This window comes from Malaya genurostris, chromosome 3 (genome assembly GCF_030247185.1).
Source record: "Malaya genurostris strain Urasoe2022 chromosome 3, Malgen_1.1, whole genome shotgun sequence".
In the NCBI taxonomy this organism is placed as follows: domain Eukaryota; kingdom Metazoa; phylum Arthropoda; class Insecta; order Diptera; family Culicidae; genus Malaya; species Malaya genurostris.
This window is the reverse complement of record NC_080572.1, coordinates 25,191,687-25,212,236: the sequence shown is the minus strand read 5'-3', so window position 1 is coordinate 25,212,236 and position 20,550 is coordinate 25,191,687. Positions and strand designations below refer to the sequence as shown.

The 20,550-nt window shown below is 34.0% G+C and overlaps 1 protein-coding gene across 5 annotated transcripts in view; it reads left to right on the top strand.

The window, feature by feature from the left end:
* The window catches only part of LOC131437668 (neural cell adhesion molecule 2-like), a 390,081-nt gene that overhangs the window by 159,700 nt on the left and 209,831 nt on the right, over positions 1–20,550 (top strand). For 2 of the 5 annotated variants that reach the window (XM_058607165.1, XM_058607166.1), the window contains exon 3: positions 19,131–19,185. The exons of 1 other annotated variant lie outside the window; for it this stretch is intronic. The gene's annotated coding sequence lies outside the window, so the exon portion shown is untranslated. Of the gene's footprint in view, positions 1–8,582; positions 8,714–19,130; positions 19,186–20,550 lie in introns of those variants that run through there. 2 more of the 5 variants (XM_058607164.1, XM_058607167.1) reach the window with 2 other exon arrangements.

Sequence of the window (20,550 nt, the reverse complement as noted above, 5' to 3'; positions counted from 1 at the left end):
TGATATTTTCTGTTATACTTTCATATCTACATACATCAACATACCGCTTATTATACTCATATTATCAACACTAAAATTACGCTAAGTGATTATTGTAAATTGTATCCATGCAGGAATATTATAATCTCCCTTCTGCTACACCGATGGTTTTATTGCTATTCCGTGGCTGGAGATTATATTTTCGGAAAAATCATTCAGTTGTTCGACAACGAACAACACATCTCCACTTCAACGTCAAGTACAGCACGTAACTAAATAGCCGTAAATAATAACAAAATAATAACGCTGTATCTAGCTGAAACAATACTACCACACCGTAAAAAAAGCTTCGCCGGATCAGGATTATCAGGTCGTTTCCGCGTGGCTACACCTCAATGAATAAAAATTCCGAACAAAAAGCCGAGGATTCGTGCGCAGCCATCACTTCACATATCGAGATCATTCGTTTTCATCTGTGCAGCGTGCCGCGGCAAATATATTCTCCCAAATCGGCTATTCATTGTTGGTCGGGTCGAAACGGGATCCGATACGTGAGCGTCATGTCGAAAACTGAAGGCTTCGCGAAAAAAAACCCTTTAAATCAAAACAAAACATTCACAGTAGAATCCACCTATGGAGAAAATATTGCCTTTCTTCAGGGATGCCAAGTGCTATGAAATGAAAATTTGTGCATTGCAAAAGCGGAAGTTTGGCACAAACAAAACAAAAAAGTCCCATTTAGGCATAGAAACTTGAAGTCCTATACAGAAAAGTTTAACTATACTCGAGTAAAATTTTGTAATTACACTGTGGCACAATGTCTTTACTGACATATGTTTTCGTTTGTTCGACTAATTAGACGATTTTAAACGATATTTTTATAGCTTAGCTGAGAACCAGTTTTATGATTTGCAAAAAAGGTTGAAAATCAGTCAAAAGTTCGGGTTACTTTCATACTACGAATGTTACTGTGATATATTTGTATCAAGCGATAATTTAACAATAATATTGGCTTTCTGAATCACTGCTAATTCTATTATTGGTTGAAATATGTTGAAGCATGGGAAAGCGCTTACCGTAGGTAGAGATTCTTTTTTCCTAGAGTTAAAAATAGTGTTTGTGCGCTGCGATTACCTATAGCAAATTCAAAACCTTCAAATTTTATTTTGCGGTAAGAGAATCTTTACAACAAAAAAACATTTGAACACACACTAATACCATGAGATAATTAAGCTAACATGTTTTTGTTTAGTTCGGACTTCGCCGTCGATTCTTATCGTACAGAGTCATTGCATGCTTCCTTCCATTGGGTCGGTATCGTTGTTATTGGTAGGGATATCGTCATTATTGTTATTTGCCCAGGTATTGGGTTTGTTGTTAGCTGAAACTAGCGTACTAAGAGCAAATTCAGCAGCTAGAACTTCTATATGGAAGATCTATAATAGAGCAGAAACTGGAACAAATGTATCCCCAGCAAGCCGTTCTAGTTTATGCTGTCACTTGAAGCAGTGTTGTGTGGTTTTCCTCATTATCTTTATTGCTGATAATTGACAACTATTTGTGCAATGGTTGTTTTGTCTATTTATGATTGAAATAATTTATGCAAAACAAGATTTATTTCGAACAAAAAAAAGTATTGATTTGTAGTAGTATTCATTTCCTACAGTGAACAGCGAATTACATCTGTTTTTTGACCTAAAATCACATAAGAAGGAATAGGTCTCATTAAACGCATGCGTAGCATACATTCATCATTCTGGATACCAGGGAAAAATCTCCCATGCTTTAAATGGGAAAAAAGAGTGTCACTTCGTCCAAGTGGGAATTTCAAATTTCAAATAGCACATAAATATCATTAAAATCATTGTTTTTGAATATAATTTATACTTAAAAATTTTACACGAGCTTTGGTCCAATGCTTTATTTCTTAAAACATAGTTTGTGGGGAATGCCGAACACTGTGTTTATGTATGCTCCTTAAGACAAGGTTCCTCTCAACAATTTTCAAAACATCGAAAATAAATTTACCAGAAATTGCTAGAAAATACGTCTAGAAATAATATAGAATTAGACCCGAAGACACGCAGGATCCTGCCGTTCAAGCAGCCAGTATGGCTTTTTCTCGTTTATTCAACTGGGTGTAACTCGTATTCCGAACCTATTATAAAGGGTGCTTTTTAAGAGCTTACTGATTTGAAATATAAATAAAACACTTGCTAAATTATGGAACAGCCAAACTTTTTCTATTTGGTAGATAATTTTTTGGCATTTGATATATAAATATGATTGCGGGCATATGATTGCCACGACTATTTTTTACAAAGATCATTGGATAAGTTGACCGTAGATCCACTTTTTACCGCAAAATTGTGTTTACTAACAAGGGGCATTTTTGGCTCAATGGGTTTGTGAATAAACAAAATTGCTTCTCGAGACACTATTACTCCAGAAAAGGACAATGTTTAGTGCGTATTTTACACTGGTGACATCATCGATCCTTATTTCTTAAAAAATGAAGATGTAGCAAACGTCGCGGTGAATGGGCCATATTACCGTACCATGATAATTGTCATGAATTGATCTTTCAAATAAAACCAAATTTTGGACCACAATTTACATATTTGTGCATATTATTTCAAAGTTTGTTTAGGCATACATTATCACTATCTTTTCCACTTTAAACAGTTTTAACCCAAGTTTTTATTACCTTTTTGTTTTTTGGACTTTCGCTCTAAATGACGGTTCATAATTTTTAACACGTTTTAACACATCACCACAGGGAACTCATTCCGGAACCGGAATGAGTTCTGAACAAAGGTCAAAAGCAGTCGATTTTCATATACATTGACCCTTTTATGTGAGTCTCAGTTAGTGAAAATCGACTTCACTGTTTGTGGAAACTGAAGAGCTCCGTTTGTGAGGTTTCGATCACTATTTCCGGTACTTCCGGAACCGGGGGCTGAAAATCGGCATAGCTGAAATCGGTTCGTTTTGCCCCAAATTTAGAAGAATTTTTACGTTTTTTTGCAATATCGCTCTATATGACAGGTTGCAATTTCATACACACTATCCTGTATTTCCGGAACTGGAAGCCGGATCTGCATAAAATTCTACACTAACTTATAGAAACATAATACTCTCAATTTAAATCTGAGTTTGCGAAGATCGTCTTAGCTGTTTCTGAGAAATCGGAGTGATTTCCGGTTTGGAGCACACGAGCACTTTTTCGGTACTTCCGGAACCAAGAACGATGATCCGGTATGCTCAAAGTCAACATATTTGGTTATAAATTAGCTATACCTTCCTAATATGCGATTATTTGACTGTATTTGGTTCGATTTTTATTGTGTTATCTATAAAAACACGCTACTGATAATTAGATATTTATATTTTCCAGCCTGTAATTACACAGCCGGACTACAAGGCCTTTAATTTGAATCTAAGTTGAAGAAAATTGGTTGAGCGTTCTATGAGAAAATCGAGTGCACTTTTTATTCATTCTGTTGTACATTTTACCCCGTTACTCCCGAACCGGATGTTCGATCCAGGTAAAATTCAATAGAAACCTGTGGGATCAAGAGACGTTTCATTTGAATTTAAGTTTGTGAAAATTGGTTCAGCCATTTCCGAGAAAATCGAGAGCACATTTTAGTTACTTTCTCACAGACATTAGCTCAGTTCGGCGAGCTGATTCGAATGGTAGATGACATTTGAACCCTCCGGGCCTCGGTTCGAAAGTGTGTTTTCACAGTGATTGCATAACCTTTCTATATTAGAAAGGCAAAAAGTGGTGAACACTTTTCACTAGCATTATTTTCAAATTGAAACAGTTCCATTGGAGTTCCAATTTAAATTTTATTTTATGTTAGACTGTTTTCTCTTCCATGAGTTCAACCAATAGCCAACTATAGGATATTGAATATAAGTGGTGAACTGATACAAACAAACCTGAAATAGTTATAAGATCATGTACAAAATAAATGTATTTTATTTAATGTAATTTAAAATAGCAACTCGCTTGATAAAAACAGTGTTCAGATTAACTAATGAGTACCAACATACTAATATGATATTCGAAATGTATTAGGTTTAAACTATTATGTATTGTGGATGCCACGGCGAAGAAAAACTTATGTATATTGCCTATGAAATAAACGTATTTATGAAGAAAAAAAATTGAAACAGTTTTGGACTAAATTTATATAGAAAGAAATAATGAAATTTACACGACATGTATGTCAGCAACATTACTATGAAACAGACATTAGTTTAATCGAAAATTTGATTGAAACCAGCCACGATGTTAAACTAAATCAGAATGCATTGATTTTTCAACGAATAAGACAAATCTAATTTGCAAGTGAATACATTCCTTTTTTATATGAGATAATAAAACGGAAACGCATTGAACCAACCGTATTGACTAGTATCATGTAGACGAAAAAGTGAAGAAAATTATGCGAAAATTATCGGAAGGCCAAAAATTCCGCTAACTGGAAAAACATGCATAATCACAAGTTCGACCAAACACAAATATTGAAGCCTTTTATCTAAACTATTTTTAACACTGTTGCTTACAGTCATCTCCAAGAAGTTGACCTACGAAATTAAATTAGGCATTTCAGCACTTTCCGTTTATTTCACACATGGATTCTAAATCCTGAAATCAAAACCGGATTGCACATTATGCGATCGTCTTCATCCGTTGGCCCACTTGAAGACATTTTACGATCTCGATTGACAGCTTTGTTGAAAAGCGAAGTGAATGTGAAGCCTTTCTCCAAGTAAAAGAAACATTGAAAACATAGAATCGGCTTCTATATCCATCGCAATTCATATGAAGTGTACATAACAAATGAAAACTAATCCATTACCACCCGTTTTTTTCTACGTGTACTGTGATACACAAGTTTTTTTGTTTCAGCCGATTCGTGATCCTACTGACCATTCCTCGTTCTTTGCTTGAAAAAACGTAACTATTGGTTTGTGTACGACGCAAACAAAAACTCCAGTCCACCTAATTGGTACCATCCGGCAGCTGGGACCAGTTCGCAGCACACCGATGATGGTCGATATCCATCAGCGAGTAAATTATGGATGCCTTCTGCTACTGCTTCTGTCTCTCCCGATTTTTGACGGGAGCGAATCGGAATAAAAAATCGAAGCAATTTTTCGGTCGTTAAAAGATCGAAGGGCTCGACTGGTTCGTGCATATTTTATGGGCGCGTGATACAAAATGTTCGATTGGGATTTACAGTATAAGAGGCTTAGGTTATTCGAAATGAAACAACGGAAGAGTTTGTTTTCCAGGTTGAAAGAGTTTGGCACGATATCCGACTCGGAGTGTTATCGATAATATTGAAAATAATAGCAGCTTCAACTAAAACCACCAACATTGTAAACAGTCCTGCAGACTGGACAATAACTTTTTATTCCTAGAGCGCTTTCCGCCCCGGCAAACGACTAAAAGATTAAAACCGGGGTAAAATAAATGATATCAATAATAATAATAATAATAATAATAATAATAATAATAATAATAATAATAATAATAATAATAATAATAAAAATAATAATAATAATAATAATAATAATAATAATAATAATAATAATAATAATAATAATAATAATAATAATAATAATAATAATAATAATAATAATAATAATAATAATAATAATAATAATAATAATAAAACGCTCATTTGCACCCCCGCGCTATTTCAAACATCCGTTATTCGGTTTCGGTTCACTTGACTTACTTAAAAAAAACCTTTAATCCACCTAGTGGTGTAATGATGCCTTTCTCATATATGATATTGTGATATTCTATTCAAAAATTTTCTCTTCGATTTTTGAAAGTAAACCAGAGATTGTTTGTGCATTAACTAGTATAACCTACAGAATGAAACAGTGCTCTGTTCGCGTAGGTCATCATTAAGAAAACGAATTGGGTTCACTACTATAGGCACTTCCGCCACCGGGACCCGAGAACCGGTATAATCGAAGTCGGTTCGCACGGACACCAACTAACATGACGTACAAACTCTACTAGTTTTCATTCAAATTTTGAAGATTTTATACAATTTTGCCATCGTACTCCAAACGACAATTTAAATTTTTGATGTATCCGAAGATATGTAGTAATTTTTGGTAGGACCATAGGAACTTTAATTTGATCCTAAGATTGGGAATAACGGTTTTGTGTCCCGTTTTCAACATATTTTACGGTTTTTGTTTCACCTGTTAAAGTAACGGAGTACAATATTGAACACACTTTACCCTAAAACTCCGGAACCGGAAATCGGATCCAGATGCGACTCAGGAATTCCGTATGAGGCAGTGAGACTTTTCATTTGAATCTACGTTTGTGGAAATCTTTCAAACCATCGCTGAGAAAAGTGAGTGAGATCCATTTTGGAATATATGACAACTATTTCCGGTGCTTCCGTAACCGGAGACCGGAAACCAGGATTGCCGGAATCGATTCTTTTAGTTGCCTACTGTTAATGGCTATCGATTTGTGCAGTTTTGAGACCAGTTTAGAATTTTTTTACGTGTTTTGTTTCGCCGGTTTAAGAGATTGTTAACAATATTGAACACACTTTACCCTGTAGTTTGTGTGTGTCTCATTTCTCGGAAGGACAATGTATTCAACTCTTGTAGAACTAATTTGATACTATTATTCTGCTGAAGGAAGTATGTTGATACGTTAAAGCGCCTCAAGAGTTATGCAATGTTTTTGAGTTTTTTAAAGGTATTTTTAAAACTAATTTAAATAAGTTAAAAGAATAACACCCTTTCAATTTTAACTTTAACTTTTACTTATATACCTTTCAGGAACCGCATAGGATATATTTTTATCGATCTGGCATCTAATGAATATTGATATTTGAAACTTGACTAGTTTTTGATGAAAAAATAATCATAACTTTTTACTGGTAGCTCATATGAAAAAGCTTGGTTGGGTAAAATTGTGCGCAATGATTAGTACAACAAGAAGACTGAAGACAACTTTTCCGTAGAACGTTTCACAAAAAAGTTAGAACAAAATTTTCAGGAGCCACCCTACTTTTATTCGGGAAAATTGATGTAACTCGATCAAATGAAAAGCTAGAGAGGTGCTTTTTTGCTCAACATAAACTTTCCTGCAACTTTGTTCTACAACAAAATCATTTTTGAGTTCAATTAAGAAAGTTAGATTTCATATTTCAATCTAAATGAGGTCCACACTAGCAACATTTTCCATCAAAAGGAGCGCCATTTGATTACAAACAACTTTTGTGAAGACACTAACTACAAAAAACTAATATTTAATAGGAGAAATATTTTTGTCACGCTAATTTCCCGTTTCGGACCACTGTGCACTGTGCGATGGTTTGACCGATTTCCACAAACTTAGATTCAAATGAAAGATCTAACGATCCCATACATAATTCTTAGATTTCCTCCGGATTCGACTTCCGGTTTCGGAGTTATAGAGTAGAGTGTGTTAAATATTGTACACCGTCACTTAAACTATATATATATATATATATATATATATATATATATATATATATATATATATATATATATATATATATATATATATATATATATATATATATATATATATATATATATATATATATATATATATATAAATATATATATATATATATATATATATATATATATATATATATATATATATATATATATATATATATATACATATATATATATATATATATATATATATATATATATATATATATATATATTGATGTGATTTCTCAAAATATTTTAGTTACAGAGTTCTCAGTTTTCGCAGATGGATAAGTCAATTTTCACAAACTTACAGTACTATAAATGTATCTTTAATTTTACTTGGAGTTTCTGGACTTATTGGTCTTATGGTCATATAATTTGCTATTGAGTTTTATTCACATACAGCTTTCGATTTCTGAGCTAAAGGGAGAATTTGATTTAAAATTCCAAGCCATCCTTTAGAGCAGGGGTTCCCAAACTATTTTGGGTCATGGATCCCTTTACTAAAATTAAATTGGGTCTCAGATCCCCATCAACAAATTCCTTTGAAAATTCAATATCTTGCTTTTTTGATATTGATCTAAAATACTTACCAATTTCTGCGCATGGCCAAATAAACACAACACTTTTAGCTTAAATATTTCAAATAACAATTTATATTAAACAATAGGGGGTCGATTTCCAGACATTCGTTGCAACCGATTTTTTTTGTCCTAAAAAGACCCGTTTAATAAAATCTTTTTGATATTTAATACTGTTAATGACATTCTCTTTAATTGTGAAGGATTACATTAATAATGCTGGATATCTCTCTCGTTTTTTTGGCATTAATGACAGTTTCTTGAAGTGATATGAACACAGATCTTCGGAAGATACATTTTGATTTGATGATTGTTCCTGGATAAGGGTGATGCTTCACCGATATTCTAATTATCAATTAATTACGTAAAACGACTTGAATCCTGAACATTTAGGGGTTTCTGGATTTCTTCGCGTTTCGTTCAAATTGAACCGCCTGTTTCGTCTTATGATCAAATATAAATTATTGAACTAAGATCATGTTTTATTTTCAGGTGAACAGTGAGATTGACATGTCCCTCATTATACCGAATCCGTTGCACGATGAAGGCAAGCACGCATCATGAGATCTCCTTACTGACACTCATTGGACCGTATGAATGAAACGTAGCAAGCTTGAGTTTCGGTAGCAAATACTGCATCTTTTTTAAACCATTAATTATCGATACACACTCACTGTCGAACTCACATAGCCCATTGAATCTAACAATTTTGGAAAATCTAAATTACAATTCGTTTGTGCTTAATTTTAGTAAATTTAAGATTATCTTTTATACCTGAAAATTTTATCATGATTTTCTGAACTTATTTCTGATTGCATAAAGCAAAATTGACGATGTTCGTTCGTTCAACAGGATATATTCACGAGCGAGCAAATTTTGGAAAGGCTCCCCATAATAATGAAAGACCAATTTGCGTCAAAAAAATTCGAACAAAGAGCATGAACCGCAGACAGTGCGGTAATATTTCTTATTCAATTGCAAATTATTCGAGAGATATGAAATTTCTGGTCATTCACTATCAGAATATCCGTTATGATTCATTTTACTTGTTTTGTTATACTCAAATTAAGCTCCCAGAATTCATCGTCAGTCGAATAACCGTACTAGTTGCTAGTCATTTGAAAGCTTGCTTACTCCATTTCATGTGCCAAGTAGTCTATCTGCTACATCTACATCTGATACTCAAAACGATTTTTGATTCAGACACAACTCTTTCCAAAAAGCAAAAAGTTCTAAAATCACCGATTCCAACACAAGCTGGTGTAGAATTTGGGACTGTAAGAGACACCATTGGTCTTTTTTATAGCTCATTACAACCCGACCAACACAACTGGCATGACCGAGCAGTAAACGATTTCGATCAGACAACCGACCCTTCCCCCAGCAGTTAGCTTATTTAGACTGCCAGAACAGAAAGTTCTGCTGTTTATTTCCACAATACGCAGCGAGTAAATCGCAATCCAACATGAATCAAAAACCGCCAAATCTTCACCCCGGGAGCAGTCAAGAAGCGGTTCCATTATTAGATCCCTACACGAACGACACCCAGTCAGCTGCACCTTCCACTGGCAAAGGTGAGCGATGAAGAAGAAGCAGAGAGTCATTCTGAAAGGTCACCCCCAGAACCGGCTACTCCTGGTTTGTGCATAGTCAAAAAGCTACACTCGCCGATGTACGTTTGTACCGACCACTCGTGCGAGTCAAAATTTATGACGGTTCAGATCCACACGCTATTCGGTAGAATATCCCATAAGTGCTTTGCTTGGCGAGTACAGTGCAGGAAAATCCTTTGCAAAAACATAGAGAGAGTAAGGATAATAAATATCCATTAGATTCAAACATTTTCGCAACAAATATTCTAACAAATTGTCGGCATCGCCACAGTCAATGCTAGGTGCTTCTGCTCGCATGGAGACTGCATTATTGCTACCAGGACGAAATCGTTACTATGGGTAAGCGTACCTAATTTCTTCTCTGCGGTTTCTCATTGTTTTATCTGTTAAAATCACTAGTTTAAGATTCGCTTCGAGTTAGTGATAAACACCGGTCACATCGTTTCTTAGACCGAAATATCGACTGCATTGCAATCCGTAGATTGAGGTGGAGTAAAAAAAAAACAAAAAGTGTAGATGAATGTAAGTTCAATTGCCCTACTGTTTGCTTCCCTCTTTTGGTATATGGCCTAGGTTTAACGGTACTAGGTCGTTGATGGTCCCGTTGGGACAATTCAGGAACCCTTCAGTTAAAGTTTTGAACAAGGCATAGCAGAAAAATTGCAGTGAACCGAGAGTTTCGTACAAGGTACGCATTTTGTGCAGCTAATATTATGAATTCATTAGATGTGAATAGCGTGTGATTTTATGTTCATATTACTTTTTGATAGACGAGCATACAAAATATTATTTTCTGAGCCATTTTTATTTCATTGCTCATATGTAATATATGTATTTCATCTTTATCATACATATCTGTTTCAAAACTAAAGTTAGAGTTGGTAGCACGACATACAGTTGTCTTGTACGAGTGTGGAAGTTATTGAATCATAATCAGGATAAACTAGCTCCAATTTAGGTGAGACGTTCAAAAGTGCATGTCTTCAGAATGGCTAACTGTTCGTTTTGAACGGAAAGAGAGCCAAATAAGAATAATTTAAAAAAAACGAATGGTATCTATATTCTCATACACTTTCTTCAATACGTTGTAACTAGAAATCTGTTATTTGTAATATATAAAAACGATTTTATTGATGAAGTTGTCAATTCGACCAATTTTTTTTACAAAATATATAAAAAAACGTAAATGAAAAAAATAATTGTTTAAATAATTATAAAAACAACAAAATTGTGTCATATGATTACATCACAAATATCAATTTTTGTTACACTAGCTTATTGATGACTAGTTTGCAACTAGAAATTCAAGTGATTGTTACTAACATCTAACCACTTGCGTGACTCAAAAAGCGCAATTTCTACTAGTTGCTCGTTACGTTGTAGTGCCATGACATGAAAATAACTTGTTTTCAAGTAAATTAGTTGAAACTAAGTCACCATCGACATCATAAACATAAAATGAATCCAGAATGGTTTTCTATCGACAATAAAAGGCAGTTTAGTACTTGAAATTACAAACTAGATACAAGGTAAAAATTTCACAACGATTTTATAACTGTCGAGCGTAATTCATTTTTAATAAACTATTTGTTATGCCCCTTTAATCAAAATCGTTTTATGAAGATATGTAAAATAAACAACGAAATAACCCTATATTCAGAATGCCTAAAATTAATTGAAGGGCAGACGATCAATACAACCTTCATAGGGGTCTGTCGCTGACGATGTCCAGCCAGCGACTGGCACCATTAAAGAAGGTGACAAGCGATTATAAATACACTCTCCTACTCAATGCTTGATCGGAGAAATAGGTATAAAGCGAGAGGACTAGTGTTTGATGGACAGAGAAGATGTTTGGATATAAGGTATCGGTCGGGTGACGGCCAGGATGTAGACCATGTTCGATGTACGTTGCTACTATGTCTGTGAGTTTTAGTGTGGCTAAAGCAAGATCAGAGTGGCGAAATGGTAGCGCGTATGCACGGAATGCATAACAACGCAGGTTCGAGTCCTGTCTCTGAGCGTATCTTTTTCCAAAAAATCATCTTTTCTGTTAGTTTTTCTTTCACTTGGCTTCTCCAATATATATTTCCGCTCAGTCATTGCAAAAACTAATTCAAGTAGTTTTGAAAAAAGTAATATTCTAGTTTTATTTATGCTTCATACACTTCTAGCGACTCCATAGTGTGTTCGCTATATTCTAGTCAACAAAAGTTTTCTAGGATTATGCATCAAATGTATGTATGTTATAATCTTGTAATATCTTTGTTACTACTATATCAATTCTCAGTAACGATTTACATATACGCTTACGTGCTTATAATGGTTTCGCAACGGAAAATAAACCTGTTTCCAACTAGCATCCAAAAGCATAGTTGTGATTAAAGATATGTTTAGATTAAGTAACGATAGCTTATAAATTATAATTAATTCAATATGACAAAAAGATGTGGTGATTGGATGCCTAAATAACTAGGGTAAGGGCTCCCAATTTCATCTCATTTGTAAGTACGTCGCCTTCAAACCCCGACTTAGCCACTAAAATCACTATAACTATTTCATATTACTGCTTCATTCGCCTTGCTCCACGATGAGAATTGATTCACATTTCTTGAAAATTTAACTAATATTCATAAAACAGCTAAAAACACTTATGATGTGTTCACTACTCTGCTCCTAATTCCATCTCAATGGATTTTTATCCATCCTATCGTTGATCCTTTATTCATCCTATAAATTAGTAATGGCGACAGCAATCAAAACAAAATATTCCACTATTACACTCTCAGGTTCAAAATGTCAGAATTCTTCCTTAAAACGGCCTAATGCAAACTATGAGACAACACACAATATTTTTAGAACCAGTTTGAAATCAATTTCGTCTAAAAAATTTTCGGTTGTTTCCGTTACCTTTCGCTTTGAATTTAAAACTTTACTGTAAAGTTAATTTGGTGAACTTTAAATAAAAACCAAAATGTAATTGTTACTTCTTAAAACAAAGTGTAGAGCCAGAGATGCCATTTATACAGATTATTTGTATTGTATAGATTTTTGCGTTCGCATACTGATTTAAATCAAAGTGCAGAATTTATACAGATTTCCTAAATTTAAAACAGATTTGTACAGATTCATAGAAAGTGAGAAGTGAAAAGTTAGAGTTTTCTCTCTGAGTATTTGATTGCAGTGATTCCTTAAAAGCTTATTAAGTGGAAATCTTTTATGTAGATAATTGATTATGAACACTGACAAACATTTATATTAAAATTTTGAACCAATTTGAACTGCTATATATATATATATATATATATATATATATATATATATATATATATATATATATATATATATATATATATATATATATATATATATATATATATATATATATATATATATATATATATATATATATATATATATATATATATATATATATATATATATATATATATATATATATATATATATATATATATATATATATATATATATATATATATATATATATATATATATATATATATATATATATATATATATATATATATATATATATATATATATATATATATATATATATATATATATATATATATATATATATATATATATATATATATATGTATATATATATATAGTTATTGTATATATTAACTCGTTGAATATTCTCGTGAGCTTATGACTTATGACTTACGGAGATATAAAGACTATCTGTTAACATCATTTCATTAGTGAAAACAGATAGAGCAGATATCGACTTTCTATGCAACGGAATACATATTTTCTATGAAAATATCTGGCATCTCTGTGCACAGCCGATGAAACACACACACACTTTACAGCGTTATGTTGACGTATAGCGGAATGAAACCAGTGCTATTAGATTTGCCACAATGGTCATTTCATTAGTATTTAACACGCTCTTTCTGGTAATATTCGAATCAAAAACAGTTTTATTGAAGTATTAATATCAATAATATAATTGAACTAATGTCACGGATTCCAAAAACATACTTTTTGATAGTAATTTGAAGATGAAAAACAATTTATTTTTTGTAACATTTTGAAAAAACTTGGCAACTTTGCGAAATCAAATGAGATGAAAACAAAGCGCAATCAAGTGAACTAAGTGAAAAACTTTCATCTCATATTTTTAAAGACTTTTATTGTTTGTCGGGTAGTTTTTGTAGTTTAAATCGTTAATTATACAAGTAATTATGAAGTCATCCAGCATTCAATGGTAGTGTAATTGTGCAAAAAAGTGATCATGTTTTGAGACGAAACGATTAGTAGATAATCAGAAACATGACGAACTGTAAATCTTGAGACGAAAATGTGTCCAGTTGACTGCTTTGTAAAATTACGCACAAAAATACATCCGTCTTGAAACGAATTGGTCGCATCATACATGCAAAATAAATGCCACACAGAAATAGTATGCAAAACTTTACACAAATCGGAATATGTGAAGTCTGATACTTTGTTACCCACTTCTGTAATTGCTCATCGCCAAACCGTTTACGAAAGGATTTTTTCCCCGTATCGTAAAATCGTTGGTTGTAGAAACACACCCGAACAATATACCTAATTTGCCAATCGTCCTGATTAGGATCGCGAACACAGTGTAGCCAGACGCACGATTTTCGTTAAAGCAATGCTTCAAGGGGTTAGAAAAAATCTGTTTCAGAGTTTTTGAAGTTAAGTTAGGAGTGATGACTGCCTTCAGAATTTCGCATCGCCGAACACTCGATAATCATCCCGGTATAACATAAAATGACTGAGAGTATCGGTTACTGAATGTTCGATAAAAGCAATTTATGAATTACTGAACCTTCAGCAATTGAAAGTAAACAAAGAATTCAATTTTTTTTTAATTAAAAAAATTGGGGATCAAGATTTCATGTTGTTTTCATATAAACACAACATACATTACGCATTTGGTGACTTCGGGATAGTTGTTAATCACTGATGAGTTCGGCACAAGACCAAACCTCGGCAAAAAGATGCACTTTGTCGAAAAATTTGTAAATCTACTAAACGAATCTTGGAAAACATAAAAACTGAGCAATCAATAAAATTGTGTGTTGCCAATCGGTCTCGGCATTTTACTATACCGAGCTCGAGAATAGGTTTCAAGTGTGTTTTCGGTCTTCCAAAACCATCAAATCAATTCTAAGTATGCTCAACATTTAAAAACAACCCTCCGGATGGTCGTCTGTAGCGCATCCTTTTCCAAGCGAAACACAAATTTGATGCACAACTTTGTAATGAACCACATCAAAATTCGGTTACCGCTTCTGCAAACCCTCTTCGCTAATCCATGTTCTCCTGGAACCAATTTATTTTAATAGACTCTTGAACTGGGAACTACCCTGAACGGTTTAGTTGGCTGGCAAGGGTTTCCCTATCACACCGGAAAGTCTGTTCCACCGCAATAGTAGAAAATTTATTAATCTAGCCAACCCTTGACGTAATAAAACACGTTTTTATATATACCTCACACTTTCCAATTCACGTCCCGAACCCGACTAGTCGTAATAACCCCATATCATATTTCAAAAATGGGTTTTCGGTCTTACTCAATTTTTGATGATCTCTTCGTAGCCAATATGCCACCCGAAAATTTATTCAACGTAGGATTCTCCTTTGACTCTCCCTTTTCGCTAGCCATGTAGATAAAAGGGATGAGAACGGCTAAAAACTTTCCCTCCTTGTTCAACCCTCTTCTGACACGTTTATTTGAATCGGTGCGATGATGGTGAGAATGATGACGATGAAGACGACGCCGGGAACGGTAGCTCTTACACCGATGATATATGACACCATTCCACAACCTATGCAAGTCAATGACGACTGCCATAGCTACCCACCACTTCTGTCCACGTTAGAGATAATTTCTACTTAGCTTACAGTTTTTGTGGGTTTCGTTTTGTCCTTTTATGCTTGAACCTAGGGTGGTGGATGCGAATTTAAGTTCTCGAAAAAAAGTGCCAGACTACTTCTTCAATCTGGCGATGCGATAACCAAAGACCTCCATCTGTTTCGGAAAGGAAAGCTCTGCTCTTCGGTGAATTATGACAATCTTTTACGATAATGGGTTACTTGAAGTCGACAATCATACAGGCGAACTCCTTTTTTAAATGGTAGGTTGCGGGCCGCATAATTTTTTGTAGTTAGTGGAATTAGAAATGGTCCAATGCTTCGAGCTATCTCGATATGAGACATACTTTGACAGTGGAGTGTCTGTTGAGAAGTCTGTTAAGACTGGACGTCAAGTTCGGCAGCGGAATGATGTAGTACCAAGGCTTCGCTCCATGTACACTGAACCAAATTCAATACCGCTATGATGCCGATGATTAAAAATTATAAAACAGATCGTTTGGTAGTCTTATGACATCATGACTATAGTTTTTAGAATTATATTCAAAACAAATATATAGATTCTGCCTCTCTCGTATAGGGAGAATATGCAATCACTTGAAAATCGACTCTCGACCGAGACCCGGGTGACCGAGTATCATAAACAGAGGCGGCAAGTTCCATGAAATATTGGGGCAGAAAAAAATATTACAACAGATAATTAAATTTTGCAATATATAAAACATTATAAAGAAAACGGAGAGGTTAGAGAAAATTAAAAGCAACCGAGAAAGTATGTTTAGTTTTTCTTCCGAATGTTGTGACATTTCACATTGTAGTAAATTAGTTTAAAAATTTTAGTAACTTAGTGAAGGAATATGAACAATTACGGAGACGAACTGCATGGATAACAGAAAAAGTGTTATATCTTAAGATATTGCTAGCAAATTTTCAAATATTTATTGGAGTTGCCAAAATATTAGGAGGGCATGGCAACTCCAATAAATCTTTTGGAGGGGCAGAAAGAGCTTTGCCCCCTCCTGATGATGTGCTATTTGCTACAGAATATTAAAATTAGCTACATCGTAATATTTGGACCGAATATAAAATTCACACATTTCGTACGAAAACATCACTCGAACGAAACACAAATGAAATTTAATACTCTAGATTAAAATACCCTCTCAGCAGGCGGTTCTATTTTGTAGGTCGTTGAGCACATGTTGAACAACACACTGCACGAAATATTCGTTCAGTTTGCTGGAACGGTTTGTTAATGTTTTTTCATAGTTTCATATGTTGCAAAAATAGAGTCAAAATTAGGTGTTACCTTCAGATAGAAAGAAAATTTGTTGTTATTTTATGTGAAGGTAAAGTATTGTACAGGTATGTATTGTTAGTTTATTTAAAAAAATAAGCGGAAAAAACTTCGAAAATTCTCCATCAAAACCAGTCCAACGGGGCTCCAAAGCAAAGTCTTGGCATTACATTCCTTTTGTGGAATTTGGCCTTTCTGTTTCAACAGACTTCGCAGCCGATTCTTAGTGTACAGAATTATTGCATGGCTATTACTATGGATCCTACTGACACTAAGAACCCTTCCAGGTCGGGGCTCCAACTCCTCATATTAAAAATGGCTTAACAATGGATCTCTGTCTGCCGGGTTTGTTGAACGAAAAAAATGGCATTCGGTACAACGGTCTGTTTCAAAATCGGCAAACGAAGGTCCCGTGTTGGCCTGCCGTTGAACGATTGATTCGGCTTTCATTGAACCAATGATCCAACGTATTGGACCAACGAAGGACCACCGTTGAACTTTTTTTTTTTCTAAAAGGCTATTGCGAGTCTAATTATTATTATGACAAATGGCATTATGCCATTATGCCAAACGGTACTAGGCCAAGTTGCCTTATGCAGAACGGGCCTCCCCTTTGTGGGAAAAGTTTTCTCATTGCTATTCAGTGAAGACTGAGGAGACGCATCTTCGATAATTTCGTCATAGTCGTTGATGTTATTTTGTTTTTATTGCTGATGTTAGCCATAATGCTGAAGTTTAGTTGTTGGTGGATTGCTGAAGTTTAGTTGTTGGTGGATTTGACTATGGTTGCAATTATTGTTTTGGATGATGAAAACTGTAGATCGATAGTCGCACTGCACTGTTTACTGACCTGCGGGGAAGGGCATGTGCATTGTACACGCATTTTCATGGCACCGTCTACCACTTACACAGAGATTTTGTATTTAACGTTATAATTCTCGACACTATGCACCTCGTTGTTAAACGAATCGAATGCATCGTTCACGTTTAAATATGATACACAGTGAGTTACAAGCTTCATTGAATTGGATTTCATATACATCTTTTACATCTACATGCATTCGTTCTTTGAGCGAGATTTCGATTTCGTTTCCTGCTGGTCTAACTTTGCAGTGCTTGAAATCAATACAAATTGAATGGAGTAGCGAAGGACAAGTTTCAGGCTTTTGCATATCCTTATTGCTCACTATTGTTCGCTGCACTGTATTGTCTTTGTTTATGTTGTTTTGACCGTAAGCAATTTTTGACTGTATCGGATGAGATGCGAACTGACCTTTCACTTGAATCAAAGCTTATGAAAATCGGTCTAGCCATCTGCGAGAAAACTGAGTTATATAATTATTAATTTTTTTATGCACATCACTTCGTAATTACGAAGCCAGATTTAGATGATATTCTATCTATATCTCCAGAAATGTTTATAAAAACTAGTTTAGATAACAATCAATGCCTGATTATTATCATATTCCACAGAATACATTTTGAATTAAACTATATAATGCCTTCTCATAAGATACTTTCACGAATTAAAAACGGAAACTTTTTTTTACTCTTACTGGCTCACATTATTAAATAAAATGCAGGAATTGTATTAAATAGATCGATATGCACTTAATAATTTATATAATTCTATTGATAGGATGATTTGATACAATGCGAAACTGTTTAGAGAAGGATAATGATCGGATGCTTATCCTTTAATAAAAGAATGATTTCCTAAACACGCATTGATGGTTACGGGCAAATAAACGATCTCTTTATCCTCGGTATTGCATTGTTGATGTTGCTCGTGGTTTGTAATAATAATGCTCGCTGCGTTGCTACATACGAATTAATTACGTCGAAACAAGACAAAAAAGCATGACTAGCATTCGTTACGCACAATGCTCATTTATGGAATCTACGTTGTGGAAGCTGCGGAACATTAATAGTAGCTTTCAAGCGACGTTGATATGTTTAGTTGACCGAGGAATCTATATCGCAAATTTCGTCATGATTACGTCAAACTCAGGTTTATAATTTAACTGGATTGTTGAACCTAGAAAGCGCTTTAACTTGATACTACTTCCTTATTTGTGCTGCATCACATCACCAAATTAATATCAAATTTGTTTGGACGAATCCGGTTGTAGTAGAACTGACACTATACCATTCACAATTGTTCATTCATATGAATTTCATGATCAAAATTTGTGTTCATTATTATATAAAATATAGTTAACTAATAAAATGTTTTTTTTTCTCTTTCAGGTGAATCGACGTAATTTATAATACTGAAAACTGTTACAAAAACGAAAATGATCAGGTACCCACATAACTAAATCTGGATTACCATGAATACAGCTAGCAACTTGATTGAGTCAATGTTTTAAGTTAAATGAATTAAGTATTTGGGTGAAACAAAAAATCAAAATCTTAGATAAATAATGATATTTTTTCTATGAAACAAGCTTAGTAATATCTGAACTCTGTAAATAGAAATTTATAGTCGAATAGTATCAAATATCTATCGTCAAAAAAATCCTTTCAATTAGATCAGTTTCTCACGAGGAAAAATGACATGCGAATACAACTATGTAATGAAAACCGCGGAAAACTATCGCTAAGACGAGACTCGAACCCGTAACTACACAGTTCGAAAAAATCTTGTGATTTTACACTTTATAGGAAGCACATAAATGGAGCGTCGTATTTCATACAAATTTATATTCAAGAACATGGAAAATTGTGTGAATTGAAAAATACATGTCTTGAATACGAATGAAATAAAAAACAAAAGATCGATAGCAACAGCGCGACTTGAACCGAGAAACATTGGATCACAAGCACATCGGTTCCTCGACTGAACCGCAGAGCTCGCATCTGTTCATTGAATAATTGATAAATATAAATCCATACAGCAGCACTCGAGTGCAAATTACACTCGTAGCATGTAAAATTCTGTGCGAGTAGAATATTGTGTCATATGAAAAATTAAGTAGTTGTGAATTGTATCGTTTGTAGAATTCTGTTACCTGTAAAATTCATAATTTTTTTCTGTGTAGCTCCTATATTCAAGGGAATAATTTTGCCAATTAAACTACCCTGGAATCGAAAATACACGAAGAGACAGCGTAATTGACTAGGAGAACCGAATATGCTTCGCTGTGCTCTGGCACCACGGCGATCATTTATTCATAGTCATATCTCTATGGCCACGCCTCCTACAGCAATTATTTCACGTCGTATCGCAAGTCGGCAAGGCGGCTCTACGTCTTACCAAGACTAAAACAAATCATTAAAAAAAATCCTTGTTAATACGTTATCGTACGAATGAAAATTCTCATGATGTTGTCCATCGATAATTTTTTACAACGAAAAGATTACGGTTTTCGCGGAACATAATGCGTTCTCAAAAATGCATGAGTTGCTTATGTTCAAAATTTGATCACTGAATGATCCGATTTAGTACAGCAAAGCCCGAATATTAAAATAAACAGATTGTGGCTTTACCAATAATTTTTCTATAGTTGCCTTTCAACCTGTTTTGAACTGACTATTTAACTGACTAATATTACCACACGTTTCGAAATTTGACGAGAAAAAGTTATTGGTAGTTTTTGATAACGAAAAAGATACTATTAAACTGTTAAATTTTACAGTGCAATGCTTAAGAATTTCCGAAAGACGA